The sequence below is a fragment of the Sus scrofa genome, chromosome 12 (assembly GCF_054392235.1).
Source record: "Sus scrofa isolate SSC_HxYL_T2T_F1_AM1 chromosome 12, Sscrofa_HxYL_maternal_Yorkshire_Landrace_v2.0, whole genome shotgun sequence".
Classification (NCBI taxonomy): Eukaryota; Metazoa; Chordata; class Mammalia; order Artiodactyla; family Suidae; genus Sus; species Sus scrofa.
In genome coordinates this window covers 11,607,682-11,633,256 of record NC_139394.1, presented here as the reverse complement: position 1 = coordinate 11,633,256, position 25,575 = coordinate 11,607,682, and the positions used below count along the sequence as shown (strand labels likewise).

Below are 25,575 nucleotides of genomic sequence, written 5' to 3'. Positions count from 1 at the left end.
TACTAATTTTTTTTTTTAAAGCATGTTGCAAAATTAGATAGAGCTCTTCATAACAGCTTTATTTGAAACAGAAGCATAAGAAAAAGGACGGAAGATAAATGCACCGAATTCTTAACCCTGATAGTGCTGTGATGATAGGATTTTGGGTGGCACATATTTTTGTTCCTCTAATTTTTGCAAAAGTAAAGAAAATTCCAGTGCATCGATTCTGTTCAATGGCAGGGCTCACTTCCTTGATTTCAGACAAGCCTGTGCATAGGGCAAATTGGGAGAGAAGGTCAGTGAGTTGACCTTTGGAAGGACTTAAGTTTGCCTCTTGCCTTCTAGTCTTTAAATAATGCAGGAGTAAACAGTAGGCGTCCTTTCCAGCCTCGAATCTGAGAGATGTACACAAAGCTTTCCTTCCCAGATTCCCGTCTCCCTGACCCACTGTGCCCTAGAGATTTCAGGGCTGTGGCTGGGGATGGAATGCTAGTCCTGACCAAGAGATTAGGAGGCATAGGAGGGAAGGAAGGTTGAGATTCTCTCAATAAGTAGCTTGTTGCCCAGAACGAAGAAGGAAGCAGCAAGCCAATATGCCCTGATGATTCAGGCTGCTGTTGGTTCAGACACAGAGTTCCAGAAAGAAAGAATGCATGCTTTGGAGTTAGATAAACCCTTATTTTCCTCATCAAGAAGCGGTGTGTGTGTGTGTGTGTGTGTGTGTGTGTGTGTGTGTGTGTAATAACATCTCTCAGTGATAGTTAGGCTTCTTTTGTTACAAAAATTGGAACCTCACCCGAGACAACCTCAGCAAAACACCAGGGAATTTATCCTAAGGGTGCTTCCGTATTTCATGTCACTTAGGAAAAAAAAAAAAAAAAAAGGAACCAGGAGCAAGAACGCCACCAGAAACCTAGGAACACTAATTTCTCCTTTCTCTTCTATTTTTCCCTTGCTGATTTTTTCATTCTTCCACCCCACCCTCCAGACTGGCTTCTCAGCTACTTAGGGGGAGAGGGGGAGTTTGGGAGGATACCTGTATAAACTTGTCTGTGAAAGTCAGTATTTGACATTATTTTCAATGCGGTTTGAGGCCTTTTCCATATTGGCGTCACAGGTCTTCAAAATTGTTTCTCATATTGACGGAAGTGCCCCAGATCACACAGCTTCTGCTGCCTGCATTAGCTGCTACAAAAAGCCTGCCTCCATGCACAGAGAAAGCCACACTGCATTCTCTACCGCATCCGTGTGAACTGTGCCCTGGGATGCGATTTGTCTGTGTCTTCTGCATGCTGTTTGGTCCAGCCACAAGCTTGTTTGATTGGCTTATAAAATTTCAACAGCTGGTGGAAGAGAGGGGAGTGTGGATGAAAAAGCCTGCTATTTTTTTTTTTTAACTTGCACAGCAGTGGGGGGAAACTGTTCATGACAAGTATGAATGTTTTGTGAATTTATCTACCCCTCCCCTTTGCTTGTGTGTGTGATTCCAAAGAGGTTGCTCAGAGAGAGAGAGAGAGGGAGGGTGAGAGACAGACAGAGAGATCAAAGCCAAAGCCAGAAATATCTAAGAGGCTGTGATTTCAGTCTTCCCTCTGAGGTTAGTGGAATTGCAACAATCCCTCTTTCAATCACTGTAAAGAGAAAAGTTGCTCCATCCTTTCAGAGTTAGAGGGAAGGGCTTCAGTCAACAGAAAGGCTGGCCTTTTGCAAGTTTCCAGAAGAGAGATTCTGGTTAAACCAGCCTGGGCAAGCCACCCCAGTTCTAGACCAGGGGGTGAGGTCACGGTGCACAGAAATGGATTCCAGGGGTTCCCGACTTTGCCTTAGGAACAAAGTGATGAATCGCAGGATTCTAGACCCACCCTCTTAAAAGTATCCACCATACAGCCTCAGGCAGTGACACGAAGATGAGATGTATGTTAAAACCCCATCGTCGTGGTTGAGACTGAAACAGAACACCAGCCTTTGGTTCTTTTTTTTTATTTTTATTTTTTTTCCCACTGTACAGCACGGGACCAAGTCACACATACACATAGACATACTTTTTCCTCCCATTGTTGTGTTGCGATGTACGTATCGAGACATAGTTCTCAATGCTACATAGCAGGATCTCATTGTAAATCCATTCCAAGAGCAATAGTTTGCATCCCTTAATGCCAAGCTCCGGATCCCTCCCACTCCCCCCTCCCCGACCCCCAGGCAGCCACAAGTCTATTCTCCAAGTCCATGATTTGCATTTGGTTCTTTACCTGGAGCACAACCCTGTTTCCGGAGAGCTCTGGATGAGTTGCCCATTCAGGTTACTCCTGGCTCTGCTGATACACCTGTGCGGGCATGGGGCAAATCCGTGTGTTTAAGAACTTGAGGAAACCCTACCCTGTAGGAAGCAATTAGCTGCCACGAGTACCTTTCAATTTTCACTTTACTGTACAAAGCACGCAGTCTTGAGGACACTGCAGGTCTGCGTTGAGCTGGACCTTCCAGGTTATCCTCCCAGGAGTCCTTCTGAAGGACAGACGTTATTATCCTCATGGTGCAAATGTGCTAGTTGGAGATCGGAGACGTGAAATGGCTTGCTGAAGAGGATGCGAGTTATGGGTGCTCTTTGACCTAAGTCATCTAATTCCTAGTTTCATGTCATCTTCAGTAGACAAAGCAGGCTCCTTTCAGGAGTGTCACGCTTTGGTAAATAGCTGAAGTTATTTATTTCATTAGAATGTGGTGTTTGACCAAGGCTTGGGAAGATTCATTCCTTCCATGATGACCTTCTGGCACAGGTGGGGCATGGGCGCTGCCATTGGGTCGCTTACAGAGCAGCAGCAGAAAGGTAATATCCTAGCGTGAATAATTATAGGGTTGTTTAATTATTTTTGTGCTAAGGCCCGTGTAGAAAATGGACAGAGTATTTGGAAATAGTCTGCTTAAAAATAAAGAACTTAAAAATCTTCTTGCCTTTAGACCAAGAATTCTACCTTCCGATATTTCTAAATTTTGTAAATTATTTTTTGATGAATTTTTTGATTTTCAATTTTTGTACAATATTTAAAGCTTATACTCCATTGACAGTTATTACAAAATATTCATTATATTCCCCATGTTGTGCAACATAGCCTAACTCACACCCAATGGTTTGTACCTCCCGTTCCTATATTGTGCCCCCAATGCAACCACTAGTTTATTCTGTTTATGAGTCTGCTTCTTTTTTTGCTATGTTCACTGTTTTTTTTTTTTTGTATTGTTTAGAATCCACACATAAGTGATATCATACAGTACTTGTCTTTTTCTGTCTGACTTATTTCACTTAGCATAATACCTTCCAAGTCCATCCATGTTGCTGCAAATGGCAACATTTCATTCTTTTTAGTGGCTGAGTAGTATTCCATTGTATACATACATATGTACACCACATCGTCTTTATCCATGTACCTGTTGATGGATATTTAGGTTGCTCCTATATCTTGGTAGTTGCATACCTTTTTTTTTTTTTTTTTTTTTTCTGCCATTACGAACAATTCTGAAGTGAACTTTTTGGGTTTTCTGCATGCATCTTTGTAGTACTGGCTCTGGTATTATCTGAGGATAGATTTTTTTTCAAAATTGAATTTCTGATTCCAGGTATGTGAGCATGCCCACATATTCATGCTTTTGTGTCTGGGCTAAAAAGAATTACTTCTAATATACAGCTGTCACCAAGTCAGTATTTCTTTTTTCTTTTTGTCTTTTTAAGGCTGCTCCCGAGACATATGGAAGTTCTCAGACTAGGGGTCAAATTGGATCTGCAGCTGCCAGCCTGTGCCACAGCCCACAGCATTGCAGGATCCAAGCAGCATCTTCAACCTACACTACAGCTCACAGTAGTGCTAGTCATTAACCCATTGAGCGAGGCCAGAGATGGAACCCGAATCCTCATGGATACTAGTCGGGTTCATTACTGCTAGGCCACCACGGGAATGTCCAAGTCAGCATTTCTTATGCAGATGAGCAGTTTCCCCAATATTAAATGAATTTTCTTGCAAGAAAGAGTCCCCTTCTAACTCTGCTTCTTCTTTTGCTACTCATAACTCCAGCCTTTATGGCTGTTTTTTTGTTTTTCCTCCATTGGAATGTTCCTTTACCTTACTCTCTGAAATGTTACCACGTGAATAGACTTGCTTTCCCCAATAACCGGTGGCAAATCCGGCAGCTTTTGCTCTTGCAAGTTCCCCCACACTATTTGGTTTTACACGGAGCTCTGACTTTAGCCATTTTCAACAGACTTTGCCTTTGGCTTTTTCTCTCGACCTTGGTCTTGTTTGCTTCCAGGAGAAACACATTATCCTGGACTCTTAGGAGTGGAAAGGGGTCAGAGGTTATCAGAATCACATATAGGTTTCTAGGTCCCACGCCTAAAGTTTATTGGTTTGAGGTTTAGCCCTGGAATCTGCACCTTTAAAAAAAAAACCAGGGCTTAGTTGTTCCTGTAGGCTAATCTCTCATTTGTAAATTTGATGACCCTCGGGCCACCAGAGCTGTGAGAACAAAACATCTGGTGCAGCAAATGATTCTATGGGGCCACTCTTCCTTCTTCCCTAACAAGAGATGCTACAAATAAACTCTTGAGTCGTATTATTCCAAAGGCCACTTTGACATTTACTTCAGTGAAACCAGCTAGAGGTGTCTTCCTAACAAAGGTAACCAGCAAAGCTAAAAAAAGAAAGAGGAAAATCCAAAAGCGTTAGATGGTAAACACCTCTGTTGAGTCTTTTGCATCCTTTCGGAATAAACGGGGTTATGCGTTACCCCGCCCCTGCCACTCCCCTCTCTTCTAAAGAAAGAGTCCAATGCCAGAGTCTGTCTGCTGCTGTGGAAGCTGACCCCAAAAGAACCATTGCATCTTTTTTCCACTGCTTCTTCTGGAAATCATTAAGAGCTAGTTGACAGAGACTAAAATTTGAGAAAGTGCCAGGAGTTTGTTGATTCTGATCTGATTCCTTAGAGAGGCAAATGCATGAATTATGAACATGATGGATGGAATCATAATACTTCAACCTGCCGTCTCTACATCAAGGCTTAATTGGGTCTTGCTAAAAAAAGACCAGTGGGTGCTCTGTTTGCCAAGAGGAGAGGAGAAGAGACGTCTTAAAACTTTTACTTCTGATAACTCCAGTCCAGACTCAACAAATTAGTTCACTTATAAAAGATTCCATTTCTCAATGCCAGTGTATATGCCTACAAGCACTGTGGTCTCAGTACAGATATACACTCAAAACACATCCCCGAGTGTGTGGCTTTTGTCTTCTTGGTTTAACTACAAAATAGCACATGTACCTAAAACTGCATTCCTGTTTTAGGCAGGAAGAAGGCGGAATGACAAAGTCAAGGCAGTCAAGTCTGTCCTTTCAAAGAGCTCTTCTAGAATCTCTTACAGGTCCCTGGTCAATTCTAGCATAGCTGGGGATAATGAGGTTGCAATAGGGCATAATCCTACCTGGAAAAAAAAAAGTAAGATTTTGTTGGAAGTGAAAAGGGGAGTATGACTCCTGATACTTAAGTCTTAATGTCTGTTTTGGTACACCTCAAAAATATTTCCCTTGGAGTTCCCATCGTGGCGCAGTGGTTAACGAATCCGACTAGGAACCATGAGGTTGCGGGTTCGGTCCCTGCCCTTGCTCAGTGGGTTAACGATCCGGCGTTGCCGTGAGCTGTGGTGTAGGTTGCAGACACGGCTCGGATCCTGAGTTGCTGTGACTCTGGCGTAGGCCGGTGGCTGCAGCTCCGATTGGACCCCTAGCTTGGGAACCTCCATATGCCGTGGGAGCGGCCCAAGAAATAGCAAAAAGACAAAAAAAAAAAAAAAAAATTTCCCTAACCTATCCATGTTCTTCCATCTCCAACCCTACCATCCAGTGGTACCATCATCCACTCTCACCTGGATCCCTTCTAATTGAACTCGCTGCATAGCAACCGATTATCTTTTTAAGTTATGTACATTTGCGCTCCTCTGCGGGTTAAAACTTTTACTGACTTCCTATTGTAGTTAGAATAACATCCACACATGTTTCCGTGACCTAAAAGGCCATGTACTTGGGTATCCTCTGTATAATTTTACTCTTTCTTCCTCCTCACTAATGATCGTCCAGGTCCATGAGCCTCCCTGTGGTACTTTAAGTGCGCTGTGGTCTTTCCAGTATTAGAGCCTACGTCGTTGTTTCTCCTGTGGGCCTCTCTCTTTCTGCAAGTTTTCGTTCAAAGGCCGCTTTTGCGGAATCTCATCCTGGACGCTGTGGTGGTCTTTTTTTTTTTTTTTTTGCTTTTTAGGGTCACATAGGCAGCATATGGAGGTTCCCAGGCTGGGGGTGTTGAGTCAGAGCTGCGCTGCCGGCTACACCATAGCTACAGCCGTGCAGGATCTTTAACCCACTGAGCGAGGCCAGGGATGGAACCCACATCCCCATGGTTACTGCTCAGGTTTGTCACCGCGGAGCCACGGTGGCATCTCCCAAGGTCTTTTTGATGTGTTCCTGTAACGAGGCTACAATCTCTAGTTCTTTAATCAGATACTGATCTGGGCCTTGCTGGGAAAGTATCCGGTGGATGTGATTAAAGCCCATAATCAGTTGATATATAAGGACAGGGAGTTTTTCCTAGATAATGTGGGTGGATCTGATTCAACCGGCTGACAGGCCTCAAAGGCACGGCTGAGGCCTCCATAAAGAAAAAGAAATCTCACCTGTGGAAAGCTCTTTCTGTTCCTACCCTGCTCCTCCCAACAGAACGCTCTATGGATTTTGGACTTGCCTAGCCAGGCCCCACCATCGCGTAAGCTGGTTCCTTGCAATGAATCTGGTAAAATGTATCTGCTTCTCTGGTTGACCTTGATGCACGCCACCCTCTCCCCCCACCTACCAGTTGCTTTTTTATACAACTTCATTTATTGCCTCAAAAGCACTGAGTCCTAGCTAAGATGATCTCGCTTATCTATGCATTTACTTGTTTATATATTTGAATCTGTCCCTGTTCCCGTGGGTGCTCCATGAAGGCAAAGTCAGCGTCTGCCGTGTTCATCACTGTATCTCCAGAACTTAAACATTTCAGTAACTATCTGTTGCTCAGTTGATATTTATTGGAAGAAAGAATGAATGGGAATTTGGTAATAAAATATGGTCCACCATTTCTCTCCCAGATCACACATAGTTCCATTTCCAAGCTATACCTGAAGAAATAATCTAAGACCACAAAGAAAAATGTTCAAGGATATTGATGATAGCACTGTTGAAAATAATGCAAACTATCAACTCACCCAAACATCTGCTGGTAGAGGATCTGTTAAATTGTGGGATATTCATTCACTGAAATGCTAAACAACTGTTAAACCTGAAAAGGTAACTTTATATGTGTAGATAAGGAAATAATTTCCCCAAGTAATTCCTGGTGCAGCAGCTTAGGGATCCAACATTTTCTCTGTGGCAGCTCAGGTCGAGATGAGGCTCAGGCTTGATCCCTGGTCCAGGGCAGTGGGGTAAGGATCTGGCATTGCTGCAGCTGTGGCCTAAGTCACCGCGGCAGCTTGGATTCAGTCCCTGACCAGGGACCTTTCTTATGCCTTGGGTGCGGCCCCAAACAACAACCAACAAGCAAACAAACAAAAAGGAAACAAACACTTTCAAATGGATGCATTGTAAAATATATTTGTAGCTAACGAAAGTCCTAAACTAATTTAAAGGAGGGAAGATGATAGATGCTGGCTAAGTCACTGGAAAAAAGTGTGAAATGTAGGATTCTATGGTATTTTAAAAACTGAGATAAGTTGAGTAATTGTTTATTCCCCTTTTGCTTGGACTGCCGTGTTCATTTCTTGAAGGCTGGTGTGGTCGTGTAAACCTCCCAAAATATTCTATCAGGGTAATAATTACATAAATAATGGTCTTTCTGGGTGTACTTTATTACCCAGTTACACCATTCCTCTCTGAATTCATAACAAACTTTCTTTATTCATTAATTGACTCCACTGATGGATTGAACTGCATTCCTTGCTGGGCTCTGAGCACAGGAGAGCAGAGCTTCATGCAACAGCCTCTCTCTTCAAGGAGTATATCATTTCCTCCTGAACATAACACACATTGTGACACCCACGTGTTACTCCACACAGATGCTGGAGGAAGACAGGGCAGGTTTTGTTCTTATACCCAGGGGACCAAGGTGGGAAGAATCTCCCAGGGGTTCAATGACTAATCTTTTTTTTTTGTTTTTAAATGCTTGGTTCCCGTGTTCTAGGAGTCCTTCTTTACTGATTGATTGCCCGCAGTGTGCAGTGGCTTGGTGTAGAATCTCGGTTCCCAGACCAGGGATCGAACCTGAGCCTGCAGCAGTGAAAGCACTGAGTCCTAACCACTAGACCACCAGGGAACTCCCCTTCGTGGCCAGTCTTAAAGAACCCAGCCTGGTCTCTTGACTGGGTCAGGGTCAGCCAATGCACAAGACCAGGCCTTAGTCCCAGAACATGGTCCTAGGTGTTTCCCTTTCATTCTTTCAGGGAAGAGTACCTCTCATGAGTTGAACTGGAAGGAAGGGTACCTCTCATGAGTTGAGCTGGAAGGAAGGGTACCTCTCATGAGTTGAGCTGGAAGGAAGGGTACCTCTCATGAGTTGAGCTGGAAGGAAGGGTACCTCTCATGAGTTGAACTGGAAGGAAGGGTACCTCTCATGAGTTGAGCTGGAAGGAAGGGTACCTCTCATGAGTTGAACTGGAAGGAAGGGTACTTCTTATGAGTTCAATTGCGTCTCTCCCCCGACACCACCCCCCTCAATTCTTAGGTTGACGTCCTAACCCCCCTGTACCTCAGAACGTGACATTATTTGGAAATAGGATCCATGCAGATGTAATTAGCTAAGGTGAGGTCACATTGGAGGAGGGCCTTGCTCCTGTATGACTGATGTCTTTATCAAAAGTATCCATGAGGATGTGGGTTTGATCCCTGGCCTACTCAGTGGGCTAAGGATCTGGTGTTGCCACAAGCTATGGTGTAGGTCAGAGATGCATCTCGGATCTGGCATTGCTGTGGCTGTGGTGTAGGGCGGCAGCTGTATTGATTCAACCCCTAGCCTGAAAACTTCCATATGCCATGGATGTGGCCCTAAAAAGACAAAAGAAAAAAAAGATAAAAAGCAGACATCTCCTCAAAAGTAATACTATAGGAATTCCCGTCGTGGCTCAGTGGTTAACAAACCCAACTAGCATCCATGAGGACTCTGGTTTGATCTCTGACCTCGCTCAGTGGGTTAAAGATCCCTTGTTGCCAAAAGCTACAGCTCCGATTGGACCCCTAGCCTGGGAATCTCCATATGCTGCAGGTGTGGCCCTAAAAAGACAAGAAAAAAAAAAGTACTATAATATAGCTCCAAATGCTCCTGGATTTAAGCAAAAAGCAGGTCAAATTATTTTGGGAGGATTAGGAAAAGATTTTTTAAAAGAAGTGGTAGTATTTGATCGAGGCCTTAAACCTCAGTAGGATTTGACAGGTAGAAATTGTTGGGAGAAGGAGGGAGGAAATTAGTGGGAGAAAACTGCATGGTTATTCCATTCCTGAATTATACGAATTTGAAAACGTGGCGTGTAGAGATGTTTAATAAAATCTCATGGACTGCACAAAATATGGAATTATTCTTATTTCCCCAATTAAAACCACAATTCCTTATATAATTTTTAAGCTGGTGAGCTGAGTGGATAGGAAGCTGGGTTTAAATGATCAGCAAATGTCGATGCCTCTTTTGCTCGTAACATAAAATACTCACGATCCATGTCATTGCTATTATTCCAAAAATCAGAATGTTGTTTACCGGTCTGAGAAACGCATGAATGACAGTGGCAATGATTATGCTTTTCTTCGAATGTTCGCAATTATTAGTAATTTAAAGCATTTATATGTTACCTAACCATGTCGTCTAAACTTCTGTTATTTGCTGGTGCTAAGCCTGATAGAGAAAAAAATCAGCAGCTTTGGAATGGCGTTAGAGGTGGTGAAGTGCTCTGAAGGCGATAAGTGGTGGTTGTGATACACTGTCAGGTAATTTAGAAAAACGCCCTCTGCAAAACATTAGCGCTCATGTTGAGAAAAAACAAAACAGAGTGCTTTCTGGCAGCACAGTACACCCTAGGTTCACAAAAATTCTGTATCTTGGACAAAATGATGGGGCAATTGGAAAAACTGATGGCTGCACCTCGGTAAGAACAGATTTGCTTTCTAGCTTTATATGGTCAGGGCATATATACTCCAAATTGTAGATGTGTTACTACAGGGTAATAGCTCCTGAGAGGTGTCTGTCAAAGAAACTCATTCCTTGTATAAAATGGGACCACCTCTAGCTGGGAAAGTCCACTTGAGGTGGGTGGGAGTGGACATGGGAAAGCTGAGGGTGATGATGAAATGGCGAGTGGTCTAGCTTGATGGGAACACAGAGGAGAGGAATATGGGGCTGAAGAAGGATTTTAGGAGCATCCACGGAGGGACCCCACCTCCCAGGCAAAGCACTGATGCTTGGTTCATAGGCAGTAGGGAGAGCGCTGAACATTTCTGAGCAGGGCAGTGGTCCACGCCTAAGGATGCAGATGCTCAACAGAGTTGAGTATTAAGTGAATGATGGGTCAGAATGATCCTGTTGAAAGCCGTCAATACCTTTACAGGGCAGATCTCACTTGAGATTGATCCTAAGATCCAGCAGAAGCGTGTTCATGAAATGCCTCTTCTGTTAAAATAACGTGTGTTGTCCCCCCATCCATACCTGCTTCTACAAAACCAGCAGTGACAGACGCTTGTTCCCAACTCCTGGAATCTCAGAATCCTGGGAAATCCAGAAAAGCTGCTCTGAAATACATTCGGTTCATATAAATGACAACTTATTTTTTTTCCTTATAAGATTTTTTTTTTTTTCTGACAGAATCCCACAGCTGTTTTCTGAAATCAAAGATCAGTCAGTTAGATTATTCTGATTATTTATTTATTTTTTTTACTGGTGGCATGGGGGTAACTGCTTCTGTAAAACATCTGTTCTATAACCAGAAGACAAAAGGATTTCTTCGCCCCTGAGTGTAACTGAGTGTAATTATTTTTGGCTACCAGAGGAAAAGTTTTAGGGTTGCCATCAAAATTCAAGGAAGATTGTTTGCAACAGAATTTTTTTCCTTTCTATTTTTTTTTCGAAAGTCGCTAGGAGACTGTTCCTTAGCCTTTTATAGGCTGTACTAGCATAAAGGAAAACTCCTAAATCTGTGTGGGCTTGTTAATACAGATGACTCAGGGTGGGGGTGGGGGAATCAAATTTAGTCAGGTCAAAGAAATTCCACTTTTTTAAAAAAAATTTTAGGGCCTTTTATAGGCTGTACTAGCATAAAGGAAAGCTAAATCTGTGTGGGCTTGTTAATACAGATGATTTGGGGTGGGGGAGTCAAATTTAGTCAATTCAAAGAAATTTCTCTTTTTAAAAATTTATTTTTATGGAAGTTCCCAGGGTAGGGGTCCAATTGGAGCTGTAGACTCCAGCCACAGCCACAGCAATGCAGGATCCAAGCCGCGTCTATGACCTACACTGCAGCTCATAGCAACACCGGATCCTTAACCCACTGAGCAAGACCAGGGATTGAACCCGAAACCTCATGGTTCCCAGTTGGATTTATTTCTGCTGTGCCACCACAGGAACTCCAGAAATTCCATTTTGAAAAGAAGAAGGGGGAAATCAGATTTAGGGGTCTTTCCTTCAAATCCACACATAGTTTTGCTTCTAGGCCCTCATTCACCTCTTTGAGGTTAAAGTCTCCCCTGGGGGAGGTGGGGGAAGACTCTTACGGAAGCCTCAGGCTCTGATTTGCTCTTCAAGACCTTGTACCGTGGCTGTCGGCTTGCTGTGACTGCACACATCCTAAGAGGGCGCTACTGTGCTGTCTGACGGTCAGCCCGGTCTTCTGTTCCTCAAGGCAGCACGTGCACCCCCTTTGCTGCTGCACAGGTGCCTCCTCTGAGTTATTTCTCCCGTTGCCCCTCACCCCACCACACCCAGCCCCGATCTCAATTCTCTTCATTTGCTTGCTCGAGCTTCCCAGTCGCAACCCCAGCCTTCACTTCCCCTACTTTGAGAAGTGCATCCCCATCCATATTCTCATTTCCACTTGGCAAGTTTTCCAAACATAGTTTCCTTCCTGGAGCCAGTCCCACAAGCTTTAGAAGCGTCATTCCTCTCTCCTTACTTTTTTCCAAAATGCCTTGTCCTTTGCAGACTGCTCTTCCTCTGACCAGAGAGATTGGGCTTCTTTGCAGCTCTGTTCAACACTCTCTTTTCTCAGGCTGCCTGCTTTCCCCACATGCTCCATCCTTTTCCTCTTTTGTTGGTAACTTGAAGCCCCCATGCTAGTCTTCTAAGCTCCAGATCGATGGAGCCAGCCAACAATTCAATGTCTCCCCTTTGATGTTGTATTATTTTCCTAAGGCCAGTACAGGCTGGTGGCTAAAGAGAGCAGAAATTGCTGGATAACATAGTGATAGTAGACTTGCTTTTACTGGTGAAAATAGTAGATTGTTAACTAGTACGATGGCCGTTAATAAAGCACTCCCATCGGAAAAAGGAAAGCATTTGGGTTTTGTGTGTGGGCTAGAGCGTCTTGGAGACAGCCCTTCCCTTCCGTGACCAGGGTATGATAATCTTGCAAAGCTGTAGCCTGTACTCTTAGACTGACTGCTCTTAATGTTCAGTCTCTGATCCTGGAATATTTCCAGTGGCCTGAGTCCAAATGCGAGAACTGAATCTTGCTTCTGGAGCTGTCGTGTCTGTCTTGAGTCCAAAGGCGAGAACTGAATCCTGCTTCTGGAGCTGTCGTGTCTGTCTTGACCAAACCTTTCTAGTAAAGAAAGTGTGCAGTGGTCCCCAGAGACAGACTTGTGACTTCATTTGCGTCTACAGAACTGATTACACGAACTGTTTTGTGTCTTCTTGCCAATAAACGTTTGTTGAATAAATGTCCATGTAATGGGAAGAATTCGGTCTAAGGTGTTCTCTCCTTATAACCTGGCAGGGAGGTATAAGACAATAGCTAAAGCGTCCTAAAATTTCCCTCCCACTCTAAATTTCTTTAGCTGCTGCCATTACCTATCAAAAGAACTTAGAAGTAATGCATGAACCCTTAGGCCAGTTACAACGTGAGTATATGTCGAAACAACAGCCTGTTTCATTCATCAGTGTATGAACCAGAAAAATTAGACTTTGATGGACAAGTACAAAATCTTTTAGCTGGACACACTTGAGAGTTGCTCTAAAGGAAAACTTCCTTTTTTTTTTTTTTTCCCCCGCTTTTTAGGGCCACACTCACGGCCTATGGAAGTTCCCAGGTTAGGGTCGAATCAGAGCTACAGCTATTGGCTTATACCACAGTCACAGCAATGCCAGATCCAAGCCACGTCTGCAACCTACACCACAGCTCATGGCAATGCTGGATCCTTAACCCACTGAGCGGGGCCAGGGATCAAACCTGTGTCCTCATGGATACCAGTCAGGTTCGTTACTGCTGAGCCACAATGGGAACTCCAGGAAAACTTTTAAGCTTCAGGAAATACCCAGCCGAAGGTGGAAGAGAAGGAACTCAAAGACTAGCTGATGGCTGCATTAAAAACCAAGAGGATGAGGACACAGATGCCCAGTGTGGGGAGACAACTGCGGAAGAGGCTGCCCAGAGGGAGACCTCTTAAATCCAGCGGCACCGAGGAAAAGACTCTGGTTTGGAAAAACATGTCCCATTGCAATTATCTTTGCCCATAAAGATTTGTGACTTACTTCCTTGTCTTAAATCAAGACCAGACCAGGCTCCAATGCCCACAAGTCCATGACAGCAGAGACCTACCAATTAGTAGGACAGTGGAAGCAGGGATGCACGCATCTGGCCGGAGGAAACATCAGTTAGGGTCCAAGCCTGCCTTGTCGCTGTCTTTCTTCTCCACCCGCATTTCCTCCGGGAGGTAGTTCAATGAAGGAAAGCTACGCCTTCCTTCATTGAACTACCAGGTATCTTTCCCTATGTTTGTGCTTAGATGTTGCTGAACCTGTTCCGCGTGGATGTCCCTTCACTCCCAGGCCAACTGCTTTATTCCCTCCTGTCATCACAGCAGACTGATCTGTGGCTCAGCTTCTGACCAAGTGGCGTCTGCCAGTTCCAGGGGGCACAGGGAGAAATAAAGACTGGCCAGTCCAGAGGGAAGGAGATGGAAGTGGTATGGCTTGGACAAACTGAAAAGGACAGCTGGAGACCCTTCCAGAAGGTTCTGGCTCTTTGCTTTCCAGAGGCTCTATTTTCTGTTTTAAAAAGACCCTCAGAGAAATGACACGAGACTGGATCCAGGTAGGAGGCAAACTAGTTGCGTGATGCCCAGGTTGGCTCCTCTCTGTTCCGGGTTCTTTGGCAGGTTAACCTCTTTCCATGTGGCAGGGTGGGTCTGGACATTTTGGGCTCCTTCTTGTGTGGTTGCTTCTGGGTCACGCAGGTATTTCCAGAGTCTGGCGTCCCAGAGTAGCTTTTTAAGGAATGCATTCCAGACCCAGAGAGGACCTCAAAGGAGACTCATTGCAAGCTGCCCTCCCATGTAACAAGAAAAAACAGAGCCCCCCAGCGAGGGGACAGAGCACATGTCTGTTGATAATTAGCATAATTTCCTCAAGGTTCATCCATGCTATAGCACATGCCAGAATTTTCTTCTTTTTTTTAAGACTGAATAATATTCCACTGTCTTTATATACTACATTTTGTTTATCCATCCATCCACTGACGACACTCGGTCTCATCCATTTCGGCTGTGGGGACTAAGAGGCAATGAAACTGGGTATACAAATACCTAAGACCTTATTTTCGATTCTTTTGGGTATATACTCAGAAGCAGGATTGCTGAACCATATGACAATTCCATTTTTAATTTTTTGAGGAATTGCCTTGCTCTTTTTCACAGTAGCTGCACCATTTTATACTCCCATTAAAAGTGCACTGTCATGTGACTATGAAGATGGGAATTTATCTCATCTATCTGTTGATGTTCACGTATGATGCTATTGTTATACGAAGCCTGGATAGGCAGATCCAAGCAGCAAGACTATGCAGTTAGAAGACAGAGAAGAACCAAGCAGAGGGGGTTCCCCTTGTGGCTCAGCAGTTAACGAATCTGACTAGGAACCATGAGGTTGTGGGTTCGATTCCTGGCCTTGCTCAGTGGGTTAAAGATCTGGCATTGCTGTGAGCTGTGGTGTAGGTTGCAGACGTGGCTTGGATCCCAAGTTGCTGTGGCCCTGGTGTAGGCTGGTGGCTACAGCTCCAATTCTACCCCTGGCCTGGGAACCTCCATATGCCTCGGGAGCGGCCCTAGAAATGGCGAAAAGCCAAAAAAAAAAAAAAAAAACCCAAGCAGAGTGGTTCCTAAGGGGGCAAGAGAAGTTCAAGGCGAGTGGGGACAGGACTCAGCTGAGCTAGTGAATGCTTCACAGCAGACTGGTCAAATTATATCTCTTGGACGAAAATCCTCATTAAAGGCCTGCACCTCAGAGACATTTGGGCCTACCAAGGTACATCATTATGGAAGACGAGGCATGATAACAGTAATTTCCATGGAGTTGAAAGAGCAGTCTCAATCAGAACAGGTCGTCACGTTTCAACATCCCTTGAGAAGAGTCTCCTTGGGACGAAGAAAATTCCCTGCAAGAATCCTGAGCAAAAGCATCCTCGGAAGGCAAACTGTCCCCGTCCTGGTGAGCAGGGTTTTTGAAACATGGAGCCCAGCCCGGGGCTGTCAGGGTCTGTTGTTTCTTTCCACATCCGTTCATCGCAGAACAATTGTGACTCAACTGTCTTCTGTTAGGACTCTTCATCCAATGCTGCCTTGTCCCCGTGGGCACAGCCCTTGCTCTACGTGCCTCCCTGGCATGGAGCATTTCAAAACGACTCGCTTGAGGAATCTTGGGTGGAGGGTGGTGCGTTTCTTCTTGCCGCTGTCCTGAGCAGTGTTCTCCCACCCTCTGTACCCTGCAGGGCAATGGTAAGATGGCCTCTTGGTAGAAAATGAGGAGGCCAGTGTCATTTTCTTGCTGCATTTTTGTGACACCCAACAGAGGAAACACACAAGGCAGGTGTGGGAGTTTGGTTGACTTGTAGTAAAAAATAAATGTGGTTTCCTGTGTGCCTTATTTTCATTCCTAAGTGGTGAGGAGCTGCTGGTACTTCCTGCCAGAACTAGCATTTTATGCAGGCAAAATAGGTGTCATTTGGGGACCAAAAAAATAACAATTACCTGCAACCTTCCAAAAATTCGCACGTCTTACTCATCAGTGCCATGCCTTAAGGAATACTGAATATTTTACATTGGGCTAAGTCATTGTGTTACTTGGAGTGTTGAAGGATTGGCACTTTGAAGCATTGTGCTGTTGTCATGTATCTGATTAACTTAAAGCAATTCCAGGTCCAGAGAATTTTCAGTTGTCCATCCATCTCCCCATCCATCCATATCCATATCTATCCATCCATCCATCATCCATCCATCCATTCTCTAAGAGCCTCTTTACTCCTAGTTAATTTTATACAATCTGATGCTGAGATGACATGGTCTCGTAGCTTCCAACAATTTCAGGTGTATACGTGAGCTTTTCCAGGCAGATTGCAATCTCCAGAGTGGAAAGAGACTAGTTAATATTTTAAAATTTTTCATCAGAGCGGAGAGCAAAAGGCCAAGTGCCCAATGGTGTGCAATATATTCATGTTAAAACAAAAGGAGAGCTGGGACTTGATTTGCCCAGCCTGGCAGGGGGAGGCCTCCCAACAAAGGCCTCCTCCTGCTTCCCTGTGTGATGACTGCCATGTGGCCACTTTCAGGCTGCGACTTACAAGGTGAGGCAGAACTGCCTCATTTGTACAAAACAGAGCATACTGCCTAAGGAAAACACCTGCCACCCGCAGGGGAGGCTGCTGACATTCATTTTTAGTTCTTGGTCCTTTCCAACATCCCATTTGCCCTCCATCCCGGGGACTTTGACCTCCGAGTCTCCTTCTGTTCTCACGCGCATCTTCTTTGAACCTGGTACCAGCTGCCCCCTTAGTTCAGAACCACACCTGATTTTTCAAAGCCTGGGCACCAAGTTTCTCTTTTTCTGTTCCTTTTCATTCATCCACTTCTTTGCCAGACATTTAATGAGCAGCCACTGAGTAGCAGGCATCGAAGTGGGTGTGGGGGAAATTCGGAGGTGCAGTGATATGCAATTGTGGCTCTTTAGGAAATCGGAGTCCTCAAGACAGACAACAGATAACCAGGGCTCATAGTGATAGTGACGGTAACGGTGGAGCAAAAGAGGCACTAATCCTGCTTGTGGGTTGGGAGGAGGCTTCACAGAGAAGGTGCCTTGCCAGCGGAGTCCTGAGGATAAAGAGGGGTCCCTCAGGAGACCAGGAGAGGAAGGACAGTCCTGGCAGAGGGACTCTTGTGGGAAAGCACAGAAGAGGGTTAGAAGCCAGGATGTTCCGTGGTGAGGGGAGGTTTGGGGTATGCGGAGGGGCGTGGATGCGAGGGGTAGAATTTGCAGAAGGTGGGTGAGGAGGAGCTGGAGATGAGGCTGGAACAGATGAAGGAGCGTCATGTGGGATGTGCTAAGGATTGGGCTCTTACTGTCTACAGGCGACGGGGAGCAATGTAAAGAGGCGGAGACAGACAATTACTTTTGTGTTTCCCAAAAACCTTTCTAACAAGGAGAAAGGTGATGGGGCTCTTATCAATGCGGAGAACAGGTGGTGAGGGCTAAAGCAAAGATAGTGGGGGTGGGAGCGGGGATGGCGGACGATGAGTTCAAAGATGCTGAGAAGGTAGGAGCTATGGGTGGGCTATACACACACACATGAAAGGGAGAGAGGTGTTAAGACTTCCTCAAGATTTCTGTTTCGGAGTTCCTGTCGTGGCTCAGCGCTTAACGAACCCAACTAGCAGCCACGAGGTTGCAGGTTCAATCCCTGGCCTTGCTCAGTGGGTTAAGGACCTGGCGTTGCCGTGAGCTGTGGTGTAGGTCACAGACGAAGCTCGGCTCCCGAGTTGCTGTGGCTCTGGCGTAGGATTGGACCCCTAGCCTGGGAACCTCCATATGCCACGGGTGTGCGGCCCTGAAAAGACAAAAGACCAAAGACCCCCTCCCCCCCAAAAAAAAGAGAGAGAGAGAGAGAAAGAAAGAAAAAGAAAGAAAGATTTCTGTTTCTCCTAACAGTACATGGCAACTTTATTAAATGGGATGGAGAAAATAGAGATGTTTTGGGTGTGGGACATGTTAAACTTAGAGACACCAGGCAGGTCTCAAACTCTGGGGAGAGGGCTGATGGTGCAGAGGATGCTGTCTCAGGGCTGTGGCACGTCTCTGCGCTTGACCTTGACTCGTAGAGCAACAACTTGAGGATAAAATGGAAAATATTATCTTCTTGAGCATCACAAGAGGCTTGGGTTCAAGAGCTGTCCCTGTCATTTACTTGCACCCTGATCTTATACACATTTTTTGTTTGTTTGTTTGTTTTTTAATAGGGCACCTTAGTATTTTTTTTTACCTTCTTTTTTCCCTCTCTTTTGGCTGCCCCAAGCCACATGGAGTTCCTGGCCAGCTGTTGCGAGCTACACTGTAGCTGTGCCAAGGCGGCATCCTTAACCCGCTGTGCTGGGGCTGGAAATCCAGCTTGCGCCCCAGTACTGCAGAGATGCTGCCGATCCCATGTGCCACAGTGGGAACTCCTGATCTTAGACAAGTTAACCCCACACCTGCCAGCCTGCCCACACATCTGAAAAGTGTGCTGATATAAGGGTTGTGTTGATGTACTGACCCACGGGAGACACTCTGTAACCGGTTATCTGCATGGCACAGAGCTCTAAAAGGACCCTTCCAGGTCTCAAGTGAGCTCTGTGCAGATTTAGCTTTTCCCCAAATTCTAATTAAAAGAAAAGAAAACAAAACAAAACAAAAAACAAAACCACCAACAAGAGAATATTGCTCTGGGAAAAGCTCCCCAGCTGGATTCACTATGCTTTCCAAGGTCCTCTTTCCGCATCTTCATTACTCCCGGGAGAAAGCTGCAGATTCCAGGACCAGGGGCCCTGAGATTCAACTCACGGCTTCCTTTTCCCAGCATTCCAGAAAAGAAATTTGGAAAAACCCCAAAAGACTACTGTCCACACAGCAGCCCTCCGCGATGACTGCAATTCCTCAATTATATGGTTATTCACGAAGTGCAGATTATAGGGTTACTTAGCTGAAAGCCCAGTGACTCGACCAGATAAAACTAACTAAAAAAACAAAATAAAACAAAACAAAATAAAACAACAAAAAACCCCAACATGCAAACATTGGACATTTTCTGAGCATATGGCAGCATTTAGTTCCAGTCAGCAAGAAACAGGAACAAAACCAAACCAAGTCTCTTTGTGTGTTTTTTTTTTACCCCCTGCTTTGTTTAGCTTCTCAAGGATGTGGATAATATGAGGCCCAGGCATGCTTCTAAGGAGCAAACTTTGTCTGAAAATGCCTGATAAAAACATCAAAAGTGGGCAGACTATTTAGTGTTTTTCTGTGAGCTCTGTTTCAGTTGTTTGTTGCTGGATCTGTGTCTTGGAACGTGGGGATTAGTTTTACATAGAGATGGGGGTGAATGGGTCTCCAGGCCGGCCTGGAGGGATGACCCTATTTCAGCAAACGATACCACCATCTACCAGCTGCTCAAGCCAGAAATCCAGAAGGTATTTGGGAAATCTTCTCTCACCCTTGCAGTATCTACTCAAACCATCAGATTTGGCCAGGATGCCCCAAACCGTGTCTGACCCATAGATTCTCTCTCCATCTCTTCTGTCTCCACCTTGGACCACGCTCCCCTGTCTCTTGCCTGGACCACAGCATTAGATTCCTCACTAGACTATCCTGTCTCTGACTTTCCGACCCACGCTCCTCTTTGGTAACTAGGGTTGTTGTTTCTATAGGCAAACCAGCAAGCACAGCTCAGTCTTGCTTGAAATCCAGCAGCGTGTCAGCACGGTTCTTGGGGTGAGGTCCGCAGTCTGGGCCATGGCTTCTGGAGATCCTGAGCGCTTGCTGCCTCTTTAACCCCCATCTTCTCCTGTCACTCTCTCCCACTCCAGCCTCCCAGGCCCCCTTTCGGTGTCTTTCTTTTCTTTTTAAAATTCAAGTATAGTTGATTTACAATGTAGTGCCAGTTTTTGCTGTACAGCAAAGTGACCCATCATACATATACATAATTCCCTTTGATATGTTATCTTCCATCATGGTCTATCCCAAGACACTGGTTAGAGTTCCCTGTGCTGTACAGCAGGACCTCATTGCTTCTCCATTCTAAATGGAATAGTTTGCATCTACCTTTCTCTTTCAGTTTCTTGAAAGCATGGCTCTCTGTCTCCACCAGATCTTCCTGCGTGCTGTTCCCATGCCTGGAAGATGCCTTGCTCTCTGGCTGACTCACCTGTCTTGGCTGAAGTATCGCCCCTTCAGCAAAGTCTTCTCTGATTTCCCACGTAAAGCCAAATCTCCCTGCCAACATGGCCCCAGAAAATCCCGTATGTCTCTTTGGAGATGACTCACATATTGTCTTTTCTTGCAACCACCTGCTCTCTGTCCTCCCCACTAACCCTTACCTTCTGGATTGAGGGGAGAGGCATAAAGACCACATCTGCTTTCCTCCCCGAGGGCTCCTTAACACCTGTCTGGTTCTAGTACACCACCAGTCAGGGACTCATTGAGTCATTTACCGAGTGAATGAGCCTGAGGCATAGACAGCTGATGCGACATCATCTCAGAATCCCTGCCCTACATGCCATAGGGATTGCCTGTCCCACAGGCACCACCCTGAGTGGATGGTCAGAGTAGAGGCTGCTTTGGGCCAGGCCCTGGCGGTGGCTGGCATGGTCTGGACAGGGGCTCCAGCAGGCCAGGGGGCAGGGATCTGGGCTCTGAGGCCCACAGAGCAGGGGGCTGAAGGTGCAGGCAATGGGCTGAGCAGGGGCGATGGGGAGAGTAGACAGAGGACCCTGTGCCAGCAGGGCTGTTTTCCTGCCTGCTGTTTACGCCCAGGCCCTTGTACGAGCTTGGCATGTGGGTGACGCCCAGGACGTGAATGCAGGATCTGAGGGCAGAGGGCCCATTCTTAGCTCCTCCTCATCTCCCAGTGCCCTGCCTCCCTCCCTTACCTGCCACCCTCTGGACCCGAATCTCCTGCAGATGACAATGCCCAGGGGTGGGAAGTGCCCTCTCTCTGACGTACTGGCTGTGTAGCTTCAGGGCAGGAGGTGTCTCTTTCTTTCTTTTCTTTTTAGGGCCGCACCTGTGGCATATGGAAGTTCCCATGCTCGGCTGAATTGGAGCTGTAGCCACCGACCTACACCGGAGCTCACAGCAATGACAGATCCTCAACCCACTGAGTGAGGCCAGGGATCAAACCTGCATCCTCATGGATACTACTGGGTCTGTAACCCGCTGAGCCACGGCGGGAACTCCCCTGACCCCCTTTCTTTGGGCATCCATCCTGCTCCCTCAGTGTAGACAATGAGCTGCAGGTGCTTTCTTCCACGACCAGAGGTCCCAGCCTTGGTGCCTCTCAAGGACCTCAGGCCAGGCTCGCACACCTGGCTGTAAGAGGGCAGGGCTCTGGCCCTCTGAGCAGCAGGAGAATTTCTTCCCTTTCAGGGAAAAGGGAAGCATCAGAGAGAAAGGGGGAGTTCTTTGGTTAGTGGAGGGAGGGTCCCTGACTAAGGGGCTGCTGTGCTGGATTTCGCAATTTGGTCCCCTTTATCCTGAATTCATGTCACACACAGGCACGCCCACGCACTGCGCACATGCACAGAAGTCAGGATTCGAGACTTTGAATCAAGCCTTGGAAGGGTAGGGAAAGAGCAGTGACAGCTATGGTCATGTACTCACCACATGCCCGACACCTACTAGGCGTGGCCTTGGCACAAGAGAGGCTTCCCGTCTTCCTCATTTCTCATAGGAGAAGGAACATGGGGCATGTCTGTCCGAAGCTCAGTGAGCTAGAGAGAGCATGCTGAGCTGTCAGGCCCCTGAGCCGCCGATTCAGGTCAGCAGCCAAAAATGAAGGGGTTAAGACTTCAAACACTTGCTGTGACGGTACAAGCAGAATTCTGAAGCCAGATAGAATGCCGGCTCCCCTTCTCCATCTCCCCACCCCCGAACGCTGAGGGTCAGGTGGATCAGAGCAGGTGAGGGATCTTGTCACTATCCAGGGACCCTGAGGTTGGTGGCAGGGACAGAGGGAGGGGGGAAGGCTGGGAGTGGAAAAGCCCCTCGTGCTGAGTCAGGGATGGGACGCCTTCTTCAAGTTCCCCATCAGTCCCAAGGGCTCAGGTAAAGCTGCCTGGGAAAAAAGGCGTAGGGCCGGGAACAGTTGGCCCGCCATATCCGCAGATTCCTCATCCTTGGGGTCAACCAACAGTTGAAAAAAAAAAAGTCCAGAACGTTCTCCAAAGCAAGGCTTGAGTTTGCACCCCCTCTCCCCACTGGCAACTGTTTACGCAGCGTTGACGTCGGATCGGGTATTTTCAGTAACCCAGAGAGGATGTACGTGTGTGGGTTATGCGCAATGACGACACCGTTTTGTATGAGGGACTGGAATATCCATGGGGGGTCCTGGAATCGCCGCCGCCCCCACCGCTTCGGACCCTCAGGGATGACTGTGTGAAAAGCACAGCAGGCCAGAGGGGCCCGAGTCCTCGATGGCAACTCCTTTCAGGGTCTGCAGGGAGTGGCTGCCACCAGACCTGGTGTGGAGAGGGCAGTTTTCCCATGAGGCCTGCCAGGGAAAGCCAGAAAATTGCCCACGATCGGGCCGGATAAACCACAGATAGGTTTTTCACCAGGAGCCGGACTCCTCAGCATCCCATAGGCCTCATGCCAAGGCTCCAGAGTCATAAACAGCAGAGCTCTCTCTCTGAACGAGCTTGAAGCTACGAACCACAGCAGGAGCCTACCGCGTGCTCCCCCTGCGTCCTCCTGACCAGTCCCCACGTGGAACTCGCGCACTTGCAAAGCTCCAGCGTCTCCCTTCCGACGTTCTTGCCATGGAAGCTGCCTGCCCCACTCAGCTGCCGGGAGGATGATGTTCTCGCTTGGATGCATTCGCTCTAGAAGGCAGGAGCCAACATTGAAAGATGTTATCTGCAGGCAGCGACAGAGGAATCCATTACCATTTGTCACCGATGCATGGGTTATTTGATCAAGAACGCTAAGGAAAGAGCAAAGACCAAATAAACCGCAGGGCAGAAGGGGGTAAGGGTGTGTGCGGAGGCTCCCCGAACAGCGTGGAATATAACTTCCTGCTAATCGGGGTTGTTATGTGTGGGGCAAGCCTGGGAGAGCACATATGGGCTGTAGAGGGTGCCCCGTCAGGTGCCTGCTTGACAGAGGGCAGTAGGTATGTAATGATACTGTTGTCATCTCTTGAAACTTCAGTGTTCTCATCCTTGGTAATAGTGGATTAATTTAGTGGAACAATAGTGTGGATTAGATGAGGGAAATCCACCAAAGCTCCTAATACAGTGCCTAGAACAAAGTAATTACTGAGGATGTGCTGGCTGATGCCATTATTATTAGCGCTCACCCACGAGTCCTGCCTTGCTCAAATCCTATAGTAGAAGAACAGCTCTGTCTATGTAGATCTTGCTGTGTGTCTTCATGGGTTTCTGCAAAGATGTATGTAAATCAGATTTATGGTCCGATGTGCATTACATGTGTGGTTCTTCCTCTTAACGCCTTAGGCACGTGGTTTACGTGTCGGTAATCTCCTCCGCTGGTCTCAGGCTTTCATTGCTTTCAACTTGTCCGGAGCTTTATTTCTGCTTGGGTCTGGGTGGAAGGCTACACTTGGAGGCAAACAAAACCCACCCGGGGTAGGGTGATACTGAAGTTAAGCCTGCCTTGGCACCCATGCCCCACGTGGAAGCTGCCTTTTGGTGTGGAATCCTCTGCCTGAAAGTGGAAGTGTCTTGTCCATGGCAAGGAGTGGCTCATGGTTAGAATTAAAGGAGAGGAAGACAGATGCTTCTCCAGGGACTGCCACTGCAGGATGGTTTCTTGATACAGACGGCAAATTAGTCTGCAGGAGGTAGAGTAGGATGGAGGTAGCAATAGGCAGCTAGATCTAGCTACCCGATCCTTCTGGGAGGCAGCGTGGTATCTTCCTGACTTCCTTTGCTGGCAGACGGAACAGTCACCCACTCTAGACTTTAAGGAAATTTTAATTTTTATTTTCATTGTCTTTTCAGGGCCACACCTACAGCATATGGAGGTTCCCAGGCTAAGGATTGAATTGGAGCTGCAGCAACGTGGGATCCAAGTCATGTCTGTGACCTACACCACAGCTCACAGCCACGTGGGATCCTTAACCCACTGAGCGAGGCCAGGGATGGAACCAGCATCCTCATGGATACTAGTCCGGTTCGTTTCTGCTGAGCCACAATGGGAACGCCTTAAGGAATGTTTTTAAAAAGTAGAGATGGGTAGAATCCCTTAGTCAGAAATCATAAAGGGGAATTTGGCTTAAGAAAGAGCAGCCAGCTTTTTCTGTCAAGGGCCAGATAGTGAATATTTTCGTCTTTCTGGACCGTAGAGTCTCTGCTGGAGCCAGTCAACCCTGCCATTGTTGTTCCAAAGCAGCAGTGGACAGTATGTAAACAAGTGACTGTGTCTGCAGTCCCATAAAACTTTATGTACAAGAGAAGGCAGGCTAGATTTGGCCCAAGAACCATAGTTTGTGGATCCCTGGCTTTAGAGAAATGGGAAACGCTAAAATGGAAAATTCTGCCCACGTCATCATGAATGACGGCTGTCAGAGGAAAAACAAATAGATGATTGGAAGAATCGGCATACCTGCACAGGGCGCTGTTTACTCAATTCGAAAGAGGACAAGGGCCAGAAAGGAGGAGACCACGGTGCCTGCGCAAGCTCAGAAACAAACCTGCCGATGTTAAAAAAAAAATTCGGTCCACCACGAATCTTCGAAAAAGGTTAAGGATAAAAAATAGATAAGGAATAGGTCTTGTTTCCATTTTGAGGGGGTTGTTCAGGAGCATTTAGAAGTTCAAAGCAAGGAAAGGATAGACCACCTGCCTGGGGAGCATGCTCTAATGCAAACAGGTGCCACGACGCTGGTACCTGAGTCACAAGGGAGGGGACTCTGAAGTGGGTCTGGTGACCCGCTGAGAGACATTCAGCAATGATGGCAAGAGATGGCCCAAAGTTATGAAAAAGGGGTCTAGGCCCCAAAAGCAATAAAAGCAAAAGATCGAAAAGCAATCTAAAAATTCCCAGACGTAAACACTAGTAGTCTCTCAACGGTGTGATGAGTAATTGTTGTTTTCTTGTTTATACCTTTGAGTGATTTTTTTTTTTTTTTTTAATGGCCACACCGGGCATGTGGAAGTTCTCAGGCCAGGGATTGAATCCAAGACGCAGCTGCAGCAATGCCAGATCCTTTAACCTGCTGCGCCAGGCCAGGGATCAAACCAGTGCCTCTGCAGGACCAGAGCCACTGCAGTCGGGTTCTTAACCCACTGTGCCACA

General features: G+C 46.5%; 1 long non-coding RNA gene across 1 annotated transcript in view; it reads left to right on the top strand.

Annotated features, from left to right (window-relative positions):
• Nucleotides 1-23,728, top strand: part of LOC110255981 (uncharacterized) — a 58,863-nt gene extending 35,135 nt beyond the window's left edge. Inside the window, exon 3 of the long non-coding RNA XR_014820900.1 lies at nucleotides 20,408-23,728. This is a non-coding gene — a long non-coding RNA (uncharacterized LOC110255981). The remainder of the gene's footprint in view (nucleotides 1-20,407) is intronic.
• Nucleotides 23,729-25,575: the final 1,847 nt, after the last annotated feature.